This window comes from Protobothrops mucrosquamatus, unplaced genomic scaffold, assembly GCF_001527695.2.
Source record: "Protobothrops mucrosquamatus isolate PMUCROS unplaced genomic scaffold, P.Mucros_1.0 scaffold_13, whole genome shotgun sequence".
In the NCBI taxonomy this organism is placed as follows: Eukaryota; Metazoa; Chordata; class Lepidosauria; order Squamata; family Viperidae; genus Protobothrops; species Protobothrops mucrosquamatus.
Window position 1 is genome coordinate 74,386 of NW_015386089.1, and position 15,239 is coordinate 89,624.

At 40.5% G+C, this 15,239-nt stretch overlaps 1 pseudogene; it reads left to right on the forward strand.

Moving 5' to 3' along the window:
* The first annotated feature begins 7,008 nt into the window (after positions 1 to 7,008).
* On the forward strand, positions 7,009 to 7,121 carry LOC114923448 (annotated as a pseudogene).
* The last annotated feature ends 8,118 nt before the right edge of the window (positions 7,122 to 15,239 follow it).

Genomic DNA, 15,239 nt, shown 5'->3' on the forward strand with positions numbered 1-15,239 from the left:
CAACTCAGCGGCCTGGAATGGTGTGATAATGGGAGACATCCCACTCAAAATAGATGCAACATTAGCTGTGATTGTGAGTGATTTCCTCTCTCTTTTTGCCTTTGATTTTGCTTTATTGCTCCAACAGGAAATGGTAATATTGCTGGCAGCCAGAAAGCAAAACAAAATGTTCTTCTAAGTTCTAAATATAAATGATCTGGTTACATTCCATTGTGACTTTTCCCTACTTACCTCTATGATACAATCATGTCCTAACAACTTCTTTTTTCCATTTCATTTTTTGCTCTTCAAGTTTATAGTGAATAAAGCTTCTTCTTTTTTTTTCTTTTTTCTTTTTGCCATGCCCTCATGATGCTGTTTTCCTCTTGTCCACAACCCACAAGTCAGACAGGCTTAAATCTTCCTTAACTGTACAGATAGTCCTCAACATACAACCATAATTGAGCTCATAATTACTATCATACGTTGTGCCAATCATTAAGTGGGCCATCACACGACTGCACCTGGTTTTACCATTTTTTTATGCAGTGGTCATTAAGCAAATGCCGTTGTTGCTAAGTGAATGCTGAGCCATTAAGTGACTGCCATGGTCATTAGGCAAAGACATTGTTCACTGTGGGTGTTTTGGTTTTTTATACTGGAAACTCGAAGAAACACTGGTTTCTGGCAAAAAAAACCAGCATAAATTGTGGTCATGTGACTGCAGGATGCTGTAAATGTGGCTGATTTTCACCCACCCAAAATGTGGTCACATGGCCGCTGGGGAGGGCAGCCATCGGAACTTCGAATCCGGGTCATAAGTTGGAGATTACCTGTTCTGATATTAATGTAGTGCCCCCCACTACCTTAATCCAATATGATTCAAGGGTAGCATTAAGATATGTTAGACTTTCTCACCCATTAGTTTGTAATGAAATCAGGTGGGTGCAAGAATGGAGGCAAGAGAAACAGGTAACAATGGGACACTCTATTTCACGCCAATATAGTTTCCTGACAACCTAAGAAAGGGGAAAGGCCCTTGATGGTGGCAGTGGTCATGTTGGTGACTGAACTTCCTGGCTGCTCAAAGGCCATTTCCCCACTAATGGTTATAGGAACTTCTAGAGTCATCCTTGTGACTACATAACAGTAATGAAAACAGGCTTTCTATCACTTCAGTGATCTTCTAGGTGATCTATGAAGAGATGGTGTTGGGGAAATGACCAAAGACATTCTTCTCCTCATATTTGCCAAATAAGTACCAAATATATACCATGTATAGTAAAGCTCAAAAATGCCTCAAATCCAAGGCTTTAGGAACTACTGCCTACTATGTCCCAGATATTTACTACTGCTTCATGCAGTTGTTCTATGCAATATGATGAGTGCCAAGATAGCATTAAAAATATCATGGACAAAGCTGCCCAAGACAAAACAAGATTAAAAGTGTTTACTAGTCTACTAAATAGACTACTATTTACTAGTCAAATACTTTCTAATCAAACACTAATAATATTACTTAACTCAAAATTTGAGAGCCAAGTACTATTCTGGTATGCTTGAGCATACCAGAAGTCACAAAAGTACACAGGATCTAAACGCAAAAAAATATCTAATATAACTTACAACTGATTTTATTTGTTTGTTTTTTTATAAAATGTTATGCCGCCCATCTCCCCTACAAGGCGACTCTGGGCAGCTTACAAGTTATAAAACAAGTAGAAAAAATTAAAATATTAAAATATTAAAACTACCCAGGTTAAGATTATTAAAAACTATTCTGAAACCAGAACTAAGGGAGGGACAGGATGGGAATGAGTTGTTCTTACCCCGTCATCCACCTCCAGCAGTGAGTGTCTCCTTCGGGGCCCCAGGCCAACCAGCAAATCCATGTTTCCAATAGGCCATTCCGGTGATAGACTGTTCCATAGGGATGGAACAGAAGAAGAAAAGGCTCCGTTGGATATGTTAAATTTGATTACTTTTGAACGTAGAGATACTTTTGAATATAGGCCATAGAGATCTGATGCTGGGTGATTCCCTGGTGAAAAATTGTACTTCCCAGCTACCTTAGCTTATTTATTTTAAGATCAGTTACTAAAGTATTGCCGATTAAAAACATTTTAGCAAATCGTTTTGCTAATTTACTACTAAGATTTCCTTAGTGTCTTTTCATAACTACACCCCCATTCCTGGATAGCTGGCTTTGTTGATTTTTGGTGGTATGCCACCAAGGAGTTAAGTCAGAATAGGACCCATCTTCTCTCCCCTGGCCCATGAGCTTATCATGGTCAATGTATTACTTGATAACATTCTTAGGCTAATGAACCCAACCCTATTCTCTCACACCTGCCCTATCTCACAAGACTGTTAATTAAAAGGCAGGAATGCTGGTAGATGAAAAGGTAGACGTGAGTAAGGAGTAAAGATTAAAAAAGAGCACAGCCTCTATATATCCCACTTCAAGAGGAAGTTCTGAGACCTTGGAGAATCAGTTGGCATATCACACTTTTAGATTTAACATTCTTCATTGAAATTATCTTCACAGTGTTCTTAGATGACGACATCCAAGATGACACTTCATGTGTTAAAAAAGTTGTTCAAAGAACAAAGGATATGAGAGCTTGGTGAGTGTCAGTGGTGCTTTTCTCCCCTTTCCGTTACATCAAGGGCTTTTCTGCATTGCAGCTTTCACCAGTTTCTCTCTTCTGAAAAAACTGGCTGCAAATGAAGCCTCTACATTGGCCATTGGGTTGGTTAAGGGTTGTATATGGATGGCAGTTAACTTGGCTCTGACTGGTGAATTTTCCTACTTCTCTTCCTTCCTGCCAATGCAAGGAAAGCAAACAGCAATTTATTTATTTATTTCATTTTTCAGATAGGGCTTTTGTGGACTGGAAGAAAAACTGCCAGGTTTCCCCTTCTGCTTTACTATAAGGGGAAACTTGGCAGTTCTCAACAATTTCACCCTTTCATTACCACAGGGCTTTTCAACCTTTTCACCCATTGTACCACTTTTAGGATATGGCAACATCCGAGTACCACCAGTCACCTACCAAGGTGTCAAAAACTTGACCAAAAGAAAAAAAGAAAAAAAGTGATAAAGTACAGGTAGTCCTTGACTTACAACAGTTTGCTTAGTGACTGTTCGAAGTTACAATGGCACTGAAAAAGTGCCCCCCAAGCCACAGCCAAGCAAGACACCTGCCTGCCCACATAGCGGCGCTCTTCCTCCTGTCTGAGGTTTTCATTGTGAGCATTTCTGTTGAGGATTGGCAGTGGGAATGGGGTGGGGATGTGTGGTTTTTATTCCCCCCGTCTGCTGGGTGGTTGCAGCAGGTTTTGGTCACTTCACATGACCCTGGGATACTGTGACGGTCATAAATATGAATCAGTTGCCAAGCATCTGAATGTAAATCACAAGACCCTGGAGATGCTGCAACATTCCAGCTGATCGGCGTGTCTTCTGGGCTCAGCAGAAGCACCAGGATCAGCGCTGAGCTCCAGCTGGAGCCTGGCGCTGATCCTGGTGCTTCTGCTGAGCCCTGACAGCCCTGCAGCTCCAGCCATCTCTCGCTCAGGCTTGTGCGGTGCTGCCACCGGTTCAGCTCATTTCCCTCCCCCGCTACCAGTTTTCTAGGATGGTCGCGTACCACCTGCCAGGTGCCAATGTACCACAGGTGGTACCCATACTACTGGTTGAAAAGCCCTGCATTACCAAACTTGTAAAAAGAAAAAAGAAAAGAAAAAGTTCAACTGTAGGTAGCCCAGGAACTTAGTATGAAATGTCCAGTAGAGAACGGCATAGGGACCAGAAAGGAAGCATCAGAGGTCATGCCAGCCAATTAGAACAGAGGCCTTTGTGTAGGGTAGAATGAATCACAACAGGCATAATTCCTCTTTGCACCAGCAAAAGTGTAAAAATTACTTTTGATGCAAACTCAGAAAAATTAAATGGAGATCAAATTTCCCGCAGGATGAGAATAGGTTGAGGACTTGGTCTTCTATTCCTGCCCTTCTAAATGGAGTTGGCCTAACCTTGCCCTAGGGCAGACAGGAAGTCTGGATCAGCCTCAAAGCACCAGTCAGATGGATTTTGTTCCAGCAGCAGCTTTTCCAAAATGGTGCCCCGGATTGGATTTCACTTCTCCAAACTGCAGTCTTTTTAGGACTTTCTATGGACATGATAGCTGAGAAGGGTAATAATTCAATCAACTTGGGGGAGACTATCAAAAAGGGCTTTAAGTGACAATTATAGACAGTGCAAGTGTTTGAAGAAAGATCTCCAATTCTTTCATTTAGTGGCATTTTTGAAAACAATTTCTACCATTTTGAATATATTTGAATATCAGTTTTTCTGATTCATTTGCATACCTTTTCCCATTTTGAGGTGAGAATGTAGAATGAGGAGCTAATTGGAGAGAAAGGATGGGAGGGTTACAAACAGAAGGCAGTGACCGACCATCTGTATCTTTCTAAATTTCCATGAATTTTGCAATAAAATCCTTATTGAGGAGTATCACTGTCAAAATAAAATAAGCTATTCTTTATTTTGGCAAAATAAGCTATTCCTCTATTTATTTCTCCTTTTGTTTGAAAGATGTTTCTTAGTTGGATGAGAAGTCAATCATTCAGAGCTATTTTCTTCTCACATATAAACAATTTGTAATAGCTAATTGAACTTTTCCCCCATTACTTTTTCAGGCCACTTTATCTGAAATACTGCAACAATCAGACCATCAACCATTATTACATAAAATGCCTTTTTGGTAAGAATCATGGTATACCCCAAAAGAGAATTCGACAGAAGACAAGGACACTTAGCTTGGAGACATTTCAGAGTCTTACGAGTACAAGATGACTCAAATTCATAATGGGCCAGTGCAAAGCAGGCTAATACCAAGGCTTTAGAACAACTTCAAAACTTTGAAAAGAACTTCTAAGAAAGATGATAGACAGACAGATAGATAAGATGATAGATAGATAGATAGATAGATAGATAGATAGATAGATAGATAGATAGATAGATAGATAGATAGATAGATAGAATATATGTATGTGTTTGTGTGTGAAAGAGAGAGGGGGAGGGGGAGAGAGAGAGAGAGAAAGAGAGATTATTTGTATTTCCTTTTTTAATAGCGTATTTCATAATTGTTTCTGAAGGAACAATTGGCTTCCAAGAGGAAAGTTTTTGATATCTTTCTCCCTAAGCTCTTTATGGATATCAATTATCCATAAAAACAGATCTTAAGCATATTCCCAATAATTTTCAGGAACAGGTAGATTTTATTTATTTATTTATTTATTTATTTTTTAGATTTATATCCCGCCCTTCTCCTTGCGGACTCAGGGCAGCTAACAACCGGATAAAAATACAAAGATATCACACTACAGATTTAAAAAGTTAATTAAAAGGGAAATATTAGTAATTGGTCCAATTAAAATTATAATTAAAACCCCCTCTAAAAGTTTCCCCTAGGCCAGTCCCGCAAGCTGGAATAACCATGTCTTAAGGGCGCGGCAGAAGGAAGGGAGATCAGGGAGATCTTGTTTGAATCTGGTATTCTTCATTTCATCATAAGTATATGCCAAACAATTGTTTGAGTGATGTATTTGAAAGCATATTTTAGATTGTTGTAGAATTACTTTTGTGCCTTCTTCTTTTACTTTTTTGAATTTTTTTAATCCAATAAAGTGTAGAAAAGTTATTTTATTATTTATTTATTAAATTTATTATTATTTGTTAAATTTGTTTGCCACCCCACTCACCATGAGGTAATTCTGGGAAGCTTACAATGGTAAAAAGAATAAAACTATACAAAAACATGCACATAATAAGAACAAAATACTATAAAAATGCAAATTATCAGCTATAATTAAAAGATAAGGAGGGAGGGAGTAGGCTGAGCAGGGGGGAAGGTGGGATCTGTTGTTAATCTAGCAATCACCTCAAGCGTGACACTCCCCCTTTGGACCCCTGGTCAACTGGCAGGGCCAGATCTTCAAGTTCTTGTGGAAGATCAGGAAAGTGGGAGCCAACTTCACTCTGGAGGGCAAGATGTTCCAAAAGGCACAAGTGATGGCAGAGAAGGCTCTTCTGGACCCCAGCATCCAGAATTCCCTGGCCGATGGGACCCACAACATGCCTCCTCTGCTGGCACGGGTGGGGAGAGCCAATCAGATTGGGATGAGACAATTCCTCAAGTAACCTGAACTCATGCCGTGAAAGGTTTTAAAGGTGATAAACAGCACCTTGAATTGCACCGGAAGCAAACCAGCAGCTTGAGAAACAGTGGTGTAACATGAGCCACTCTGTGCCACCACACTCTACACTCTACACCATCACTGCCACCAAGCAGCTGGTATTCTGCAGCGACCTGCTGAGCCAAGCACAGCGGCCACAGCTCCTGACCAAATTCCACCACACTGACCAGCTGACCTCTGAACTGCTGCCAAATTGCTGGTCTCTCATGCCACCAAACAGCAGAGCCAGGTGCAGCAGCTACAGGTCTTGACTGGTCCTCACCGCGACCAGGCAGCCTTGCCCAAAGTTGCTCACCCAGCGATTGAGACTTGGATAGAAATTCAAAGCAAGCCCTGGAGATAAGGAAGGGGAAAGAGGGGATGGGGGGAACCAGGCCCTGCACAATATTCCAGCACCGTGGAGGGGAAGGTTATTGGGAGCTCCACATCAGCTGTCCGTTCCCATCCACCATCTTCCATATGATCTTTGCTTATTTTCCCCAGTATGATTCCAAAATGTTCAGAGAAGATACTCTTAGTCTGAATCTATTCCCAATAAAATCAAGGTTAATGTTTGGATAACAGGAATAGGAGAATTAACATTAGTTTCATAATGTTCTGATTTTTGTCAGCTCCCTTTGATGCTACTGTAGCAAATACTGCAAATACTTCCCATCAAATCGGGGTTTTTTTCCCCCAAAGTGAAAAACATACATTCTCATGAGCAAATAGCAAAAACGGTGAAATACTTAGGTCATTGTTTTGCTCCCCGTTTTTCATTATATATTGCTCACTTCAGCGGCATGCATACCAAAATGAGAACCACACGGAGAAGATTAGCATGGCCTCTGCATAAGAACGCCATGCAAATCTGGGTAACAAGACAGAAACAAATTTATCTGAGTTCATCAGATTACTTCTGAGTAAGTGTGCACATGATTGTAAATTATATTTTAGCAGGAGTTTTATTTGGCTTACGAACTGAAAACGTATTTTTCAATACACAAATCATTTGTACTGTATATCCGTGAGCTGCATCTTTCAATCATGATGATAGTATTGGAGCTTACCCTTTCACCAATTGACAAAGTTTAATTGTAAAATCAAGTTACATAATTTGCACATTTTGAGCTTACTGTTCCTAATTTCTACTCAAAGTTAGCATGGGGAGGAAGATAAGGTAAAGAATAGCTGCATTTTTAGTCCTTTATTTGTTCTGAAAGCATTGAGGTTGGTTCCCATCTAAATTGGCAAATGAAATTGCCCACCACTTCTGCTACTAAGTGTTAACTACATTCAGTCCTTTTCAACCAGACTGCAACCTGTACATTTGGCCTTGCTCTCATTGTAAATTTTTCTTCTGCCCACTGTTCAATCCAGAACAAAATCATCTTTGGATGAAGTTTAAAGACCTCATGTAATCAGTGTATTTTGTTGCTATTTAAAGAGGACAAGCCGTGCTCCATCCCACAGATACATTGTAGGTTATGATGAAAGCAGATTCTTGAAAGAAGACCTTTGGTCTATTTGTCATCTTCTACAATCATCAAGCACACCCATGTTATTTTGCTTAAGAAATTGAATTGTCGTGGTTTGGAGTCTTCTGTTCTTGCTGAGAACATTCAAAAATATATCTTGAAAAACAAAGGTCTCAATATCTCAAAGCATGAGAAGCTGCGTAAGAAACCAGCTAGTGTTATGGTTGGAATGGTATAATGTACATCTGCAAATATACATGCATTTTTTAAAAAAGGTTTTTTTAAAAAAACAAAAAACAAAGATGCAGGCATTTAAGTGCCAGCTGTCAATTTTCCCAGACCTCCAGATTTGCCCCTGTAATCATAAGTTGAGGAATACCTGTATTTTATTTTTATTTTTTCATTCATGATCTCTTGGTCTTAAGAAGTATTTGATTACATCCCTTCCTTACTCACGGATGGATATACCCCATGACTATGCCATATGCTTCTGACTGACAGCTCCATTTTTAGGCAGTCTGAATATGCTGGCCAATCTTGGATATTCTATTTCCTTAAGTATGACCCCAAAGTGGTTAACTAATTGGAGTTGGTCATTATTAGCTTTTTTGCTTTATGTATTACGGTAGGCCAGTGGTGGCGAACCTATGGCACGCGTGCCAGAGGCGGCACTCAGAGCCCTCTCTGTGGGCACACGTGCCATACCCCAGAGATGGCGAGGGACTGGCCCCGGTCGCCCTGGCCCCACCCACCCAGTCTGCCATGACCACCGCGGCCATGCCCACCCGGCACCCGGTGATAAATAAGTGGGTTTTGGGTTGCAGTTTGGGCACTGGATCTCTAAAAGGTTTGCCATCACTGTGGTAGGCCATTCTTTGCTTTCAGAAACTTTTTCTTCCATTACAATTCCTGCATGGAAATGCTTGGATTGTGTAAATCATTTTCCCTCAATAAATGCATCAAATGTGGAAGCAAGCAATGTGAGCACAAGGGCCCATCAAGCACACCCATGCCTTCATGAAGGCTTCTACAGAGGTTTAGCTATGAGGTCTGATTTTAATTTCTCTATTTGGATAATTATTACTTAAGCCAAATATTTATATCCTTCCTCTGTGTTGAAGTGATATTAACATTACTATTTTTATTTGAGGCATGCAGCTATCCAAGATCTTTAGGAATGCCAACCTGTGACTGCAGGAACATCATGATCTAAACTTTTATCTGACCTTCATAAAAATAACATTCGTAAAGAGAAGAGGCAGCCCCCAACTAAAACAAACAAAGTAAGACTATAAAAACTTTGCATGTCAGATCATTTTGCAGACCTCTGCAGCAATGGAAGGTCTGTGGTTTGCCTTCCTTTGCCTGTTCGCTCAAGCAAGTAAAGCCAAAATATTCTCCAAGTGTGAAATGTATAAAGAATTGGAAAAAAATGGAATGGATAATTACTATCATATTGGCCTAGGTCACTGTAAGTTTTCTGCTTTGAGTGCATCACTTCTTTCCCGGTCGGGAGCTTTAACTTAAGTCCAGTATGATGGTCATCTAACTCTATTTCCTTTCAATTTGATTCTGGAGGAAATTTCTTTTTTCTTTAATGTCTAGCTTTTAAAAAGAACATTCATATTAAGGTTGAAAGTTAAGTACTATGAGTATGCAAGTTAAGCAAACTCATCTCTGGGGCGGAGGGAGAGGGCCATCCATAACTATGCAATCAGATCCACACACATACACACACACACACACACACACATACACACAAATGTGTCATGCACATGAGACATTAAAAAGGGGTGGGTTTTGATTGTCACAAACACTCCTACCTCAAAGTTTCCCTTTGACAGTTAATCAATTATTTGTGTTTAATTGCTATGATTTCCTCCCAGGGTTATGTTTGATCCTATTTAGCAGCGGGTTCAACACTGAACATTATGTGTATACCGAAGGACAACCATACTATGGTTTATTTCACCTGAGTGGCCTAATATGGTGCACAGACGGGAGACATAACAGCCAGAACATTTGCCGAATAGATTGTGAGGGTGAGTGACTTCTTTGTACCCCAGCAATTTCTTTACAAAATGAATTGAAGTAAAAATTACCCTGAAAATAAAGCCCTACACCCTTCAAACCTTTTTTTTTATTAAGCTATATAATGATCTGTACACAACAATCTAAGGTGTTCTCCCAAAGTTCCCATTCCCAGGTTGATGTGGTAGTGATGAACATATTATTCTTAAGATTTATAAAATGTTATTGAAATTGAATTTGGAAAATGAACACGTAAAACATTGTATGATTCAGTGGGCAAGGAATTTTGGATATAACGTGATGCTGGAACAATGGGAGAACATGTGGACAAAAAGCTTAAAATTTATATTGAATTATAACTTTAAAAAAAATTGTATAAGATGATATACTGCTGGTATTTAACACCAGATAAGTTATCTAGAATATGTAAAGGTATTTCAAATGAATGTTGGAAATGTAAATATAAAGAAGGGATCTTTTATCGCTTATGGTGGACATGCGATAAAGCAAAGAAATATTGGAGTAGGATTCACATCTTAATACAGAAAATTCTTAAAGTAAAGATAAAGATGAAACCAGAATTTTTTCTTCTGGGCATAATGGAAAAAGACTTAGAAAAAAAATGAACTTTGGTCTTATATATGACAACGGCAGCAAAACTATTGTCTGCACAAAATGGAAGGACATTTCAATTCAATTCCCACTATGGATGAATGGCTACAGAAGTTGATGGAGTTGGCAGAGATGGCTAAATTGACTGTTTTGACTAAAGAAAAGAACATACGTGCCTTGGTTTCCACATGAAAACTGCTCCTGGATTTTGTGCTTGGGGTGGAAAAAAATGAAACTTTGGTCTTGGGATTTACTGATTTAGATTGATTTGTTATAGAAATGGCTATTTCTACTACTTTGGAAAAGTAAAAAGTGGAGGTTTGATATTAAAGCTTTATTCTACTGCCACAGAGGAAGTCGGAATGCTCTTTCTTTTCTTTTCACCTTCTCCCCCTCACTTCTTTTTTCCTTTTCCTTCCCCACGGGGTCCTACTATTTGTATTTTGTATTTTATTTTAAAGCAATCTAAAGTGTTCTCCCAAAGATCCCATTCCTAGGTTAGTACATTTTGGACATCCCTAATACATAAAAATAGGAGAGCCTGTGTGGGATAGTGATTAAAATTGCAGACTGGCTCTCATTGACACAGAGAAGCAGATTACAACTGAGATCTCCTTGAATGAGTGTACTGGAAACTGCCATGAAATTCTAGATCTAAGCCTGGGAGATTCCACTATCACTGGAAAGCACAAAGTCAGCAGAGAAGAACTATTGGCATTCCAGTGGATTGTTCCCTACTTAAAATCCCAATTTTATCATGGGAGGAACTTTGATTTCATTAAAGCTTTCCTTCTCTTCCTCCACAGAATTCCTCGATGACAATATTGCAGATGACATTAAATGTGCTAAGATAGTTGCCAAGTCTAGCAAAGGGATGTTGTTTTGGTAAGTAGCGTCTACTTCGTTCATTCTAGGAATGAAAGAAAAAGTAGAATGTATTATTTAATTTTACAAAACCTTGATAGAAATCCCTTATTATTAGGGGGTAGTAATATCTTTGTGTAGGCAACTCTGAGCCTTCTGTATTTTGCTTTGGGCCATTCTTGTTTTGAAAATAAATTGGAGGAAGAAATAGAAAAATGCAGTGATGGAGGCTACCTAGATAACAGGGTTGTGATGAGCCAGTTTGGGCTAGTGGTTAAGGTGCTGGCCTAAGAACTTTAAGCTGTGAGTTCTAGTCCCACTTTGGGTCTGAAAAAACAGCTGGATGACTTTGGGACAGTCACTCTCTCACAATCTCAAAGGGTTGTTGCAGTGGTGGGATTCAAACATGTGAACAACCGGTTCTCTGTGTGGATGCCGCTTCCGGAAGTCCATTCTGGGCCTGGGCAACAAAAAATTAGCTACTGGTTCTGCCGAAGTGGTACGAACTGGCTGAATCCCACCACTGGGTTGTTGCTGTGGGGAAAATAGGAAGAGGAAGTAGTATTAGGTATATTCACTGCCTTATTTATAAGCAATAAAAAAGGTGGGATAAAAAATCCAAATAAATAAAAAGTGCAAGATTTCTCACTTTGGGAACGTAACATTCTAGAGAACTCTGGAATGTTCCCATTCCCCCCTCCCCAACCATGTCAAATTCCATTTCTGACCATGCCATTCCAGGGACAGTTTGACAATTTCTAGAAAAAAAACCTCTGAACCAGAAGTGGTTCAAGATTTTCTGGACAGGATGTGCTGAACAATAAAAGCCTGTTTCCAGGCCAGATCACAAAAGAACACATCAAATTACTTCTGCTTTGGTGGATTAATTGGAGTGTGGTGGCTCACATGGTTGGAGATTAGCAAGGCAGCATTCGAGACCCTGAGTGCTGCTGCGTGGCGGGTGAGCTCCCGTCATTCGCTCCAGCTCCTTGATGGGGACATGAAAGGAGCCCTTATGCTCTTCTGAGCAACGGTGATGTCACCAGCTGATCCTTTCAACCCGGAAACGCCTTAAATAGTGCCTCCAACACGAAGAGGATGGGGTGGATTTATTTCCCAAATATGCCAACCACCGCCAGGATGACATAGAAAATGTAATGTACGTTCCAAATTTGTACAGAATATTATATTCCCAGATTAATGAACTTTGCTCATCAATAGAACTTGGATGAAATGTGACGTCCACTATGGGATAATTAAAGCACTGAGTTAAGAATCAGGAGATTTGGAGTTCCTTTTCTGAGCCATGGGAGCTGACATTTGTCCCAACTATTAACACTCTAAAACAGCCCAAACTACTTACAAGATTGTTGTAGGGGGGGCAATAACAGAAGGGAACGCTATGCATGCAACCTGAAGCTTTTGGAGAAAAAATTGGATATAAATCTAATTAAACAAATAAATCCCCAATAATGCAAAATCATGAAAAAGCAAACACTTTTCCAATATCTTTATATATTTAGGTCCCAGCAGTTGTCCTACCCATGGAAACTTTTGTCATTCCCTCACAATATTGAGCATTTTGACCTGAGAGTCTTCTTTTATATTTATGTTGCTCCTTGCACTGGCTCCAAAAGGGGATTATTTGCAAGCAGTAGGTGCAATACAAAAGCACATTTTGGAATGTACTTGTTGAATCAAAATCCATTGCTCCAAAGTTGTCATCTTTTTAAAACAATGAAATCTTTGTCATGTACTTAACCTATTCTGCTCTCCTCCCCTATTTCTTTAGGATACGCTTCCGAGAATACTGCACTCACCCTGTGCCCCAAATATTATATTGGGAATGTATATGAAATACAAGAATCAATGCAACCTTTTATTCCTTTCTGCTTTTGGATGACTCTGTCCAGACCAAACAGCTTCTGGAACTACTGTACCCATTGTCTGGAAACCGGTTTCCCATCTAAACCCTGATCAGTCAGAATCACAAGTTGTTTGCTTTCTAAACCAGGGAGGCAAGAAACTGAAATCTAACCTATTTTCAGGAGACCATTTTTGTAACCCTCAGATTTTATGAGTTTTGCAACAGTATGTTAGATTCATCATCTGAACTCTAAGAACAATTTTAAAAAAAAGTATAAAATATACTTAAAAATACATGAAACTGCCAACTGATAGGAGCATTTATGTTTCCATTGTACGGCTTGCAAATATACAAAATGGAAGGATAAACACAGAGTACAAAAATAATATTGTTTAAATGTTGACATATCCTATACTTCAGATGTAAAATCAGAATAGGTTACAACTTTTAAAATTCTCCTTTGCCTCATTCAATCAATCACATATCTGGTCAATTACTGAATTGAATGCAAGAGATCTTGGTGGCCAAGTCTTGGATCATAGTCTCCACTTATGGTCACTAAGTAGGAGGGATTCCTCTGTGGTTGAACTTGTGCTCAACAACCATCTGTTGCATCCTTGAGGCTCTTGTATGCCTGTACTAGATGCACCACACCTTGCACAGCTACTGGAAAGAGCTGGGGTCGCAGACTTATTACTAAACTGGACAGATTGCACCCAGACCGGGTGGCTTCACAGGTGTCACAGCCGCAGGCACCTAGGAGACTACAGGTGGGCGATCCGGTCTGGGCAAGGAACTATGGACCAGGACATCTCTGGGTCACAGCAGTGGTATGCAAGGTCTCTGGGCCGCTGTCATACGAAGTGGCCTTGGACGATGGTCATGTGATCCGACGTCACATTGACCAACTGCGCTGGAGGCTTCCCAGCAACTCTTTCGCTCCTGGCTCGGCTCTCGGGGGGAAGGAGGACCACAATTACGATTGTGGACCACAGTCTCTCCAACATCCCCAGGCTTCAGCTATTGCTCCAAACAGGGAGTCCACAGAAAGGGGGTTCACCATGGAGGCAGCTCCGGCCTCTGGCACTCAGGCCACTCCAGCTGCTGGTCTAGGGCTCGAGGGACAGTGCTCCCAAGAGGAGTCCATTGTGGACTTGGGGAATTCCACCCCACCACTGGACTTGGGGAATTCCACCCCCCCAAGGAACCCTGGCTTGGATTTAGCAGATCCAGCCAGTCAGCAGCTGGGTGGGTCCCCTGGGTCTTTGGGGCGGGCCAGAGGTCCTCCCAAATACTTACAAGACTATGTACAGTCCTTGTCAGTTCATGGGCAGGCCTAGTAGTCTGGGTTAAGTAATGCAGCTCAAGGGGAGTGGGGAGCATGGCGGTAGCAAGACTGTAGATGCAATGTAAGCAATCTAATGGAGTATTGGAGTATTTAAAATAATAAGTGTGCCTTATTATTTTAGCCAAGGGGGGAGGGGTGTTATGTCCTGGGCCGATAGGCACAGGCTGCAGCGATTGGCCCGGGCAGACCATGTGGATGCCCAGGACAAGAAAGGCTGCTCCCAGCCTTTGCAATGATTGGTCAGCAAGGTATTGTGCAGGGGGGCTATAAAAGGGGGCCGCACCATTTTAAAATCTGTTCTGTTGGTTTTGCAATAAAGGAGAACTGTTGGAACTCGTTGCTTCGTCTCAATGCCTCTTTTCCTGAAACAGAACAAGCATCATCTGATAAAAAGCAGAGCAGGGGAGCAATTGCACTTTATGGAACAAGATATTTCATAAATTGGGTTCAATTGCTAGAAGGATTCACTTCTTTGGCCTTTCAGGATGCTTCCACCTGAATGAGATACAGAGGAAGATCGCCTTCTGACCTTACAGAGCAAGAAAATGCAATGAAAGAACTGGTTCATAAATGGGAATGAGGCTGAGGAGGGAAAGGCTGGGCCTGTACTGACACCTCTGCTCTAATGAAGCAGGATCCTGTTGCCAGCTCTACTCCAGGAATCCAGCTGTTTGGGACTGAAGGGTCTTTCCTCCCCCATTTTACAGTCTTGGTATGTATTTTTTTTAATTAAGGGTTTTCATTACAATAGTAAAAACTAATGCAAATTAAACTTAAAGAAAGACAGTGAAATAAAAAGAATAAAAAGCTCAAAAAA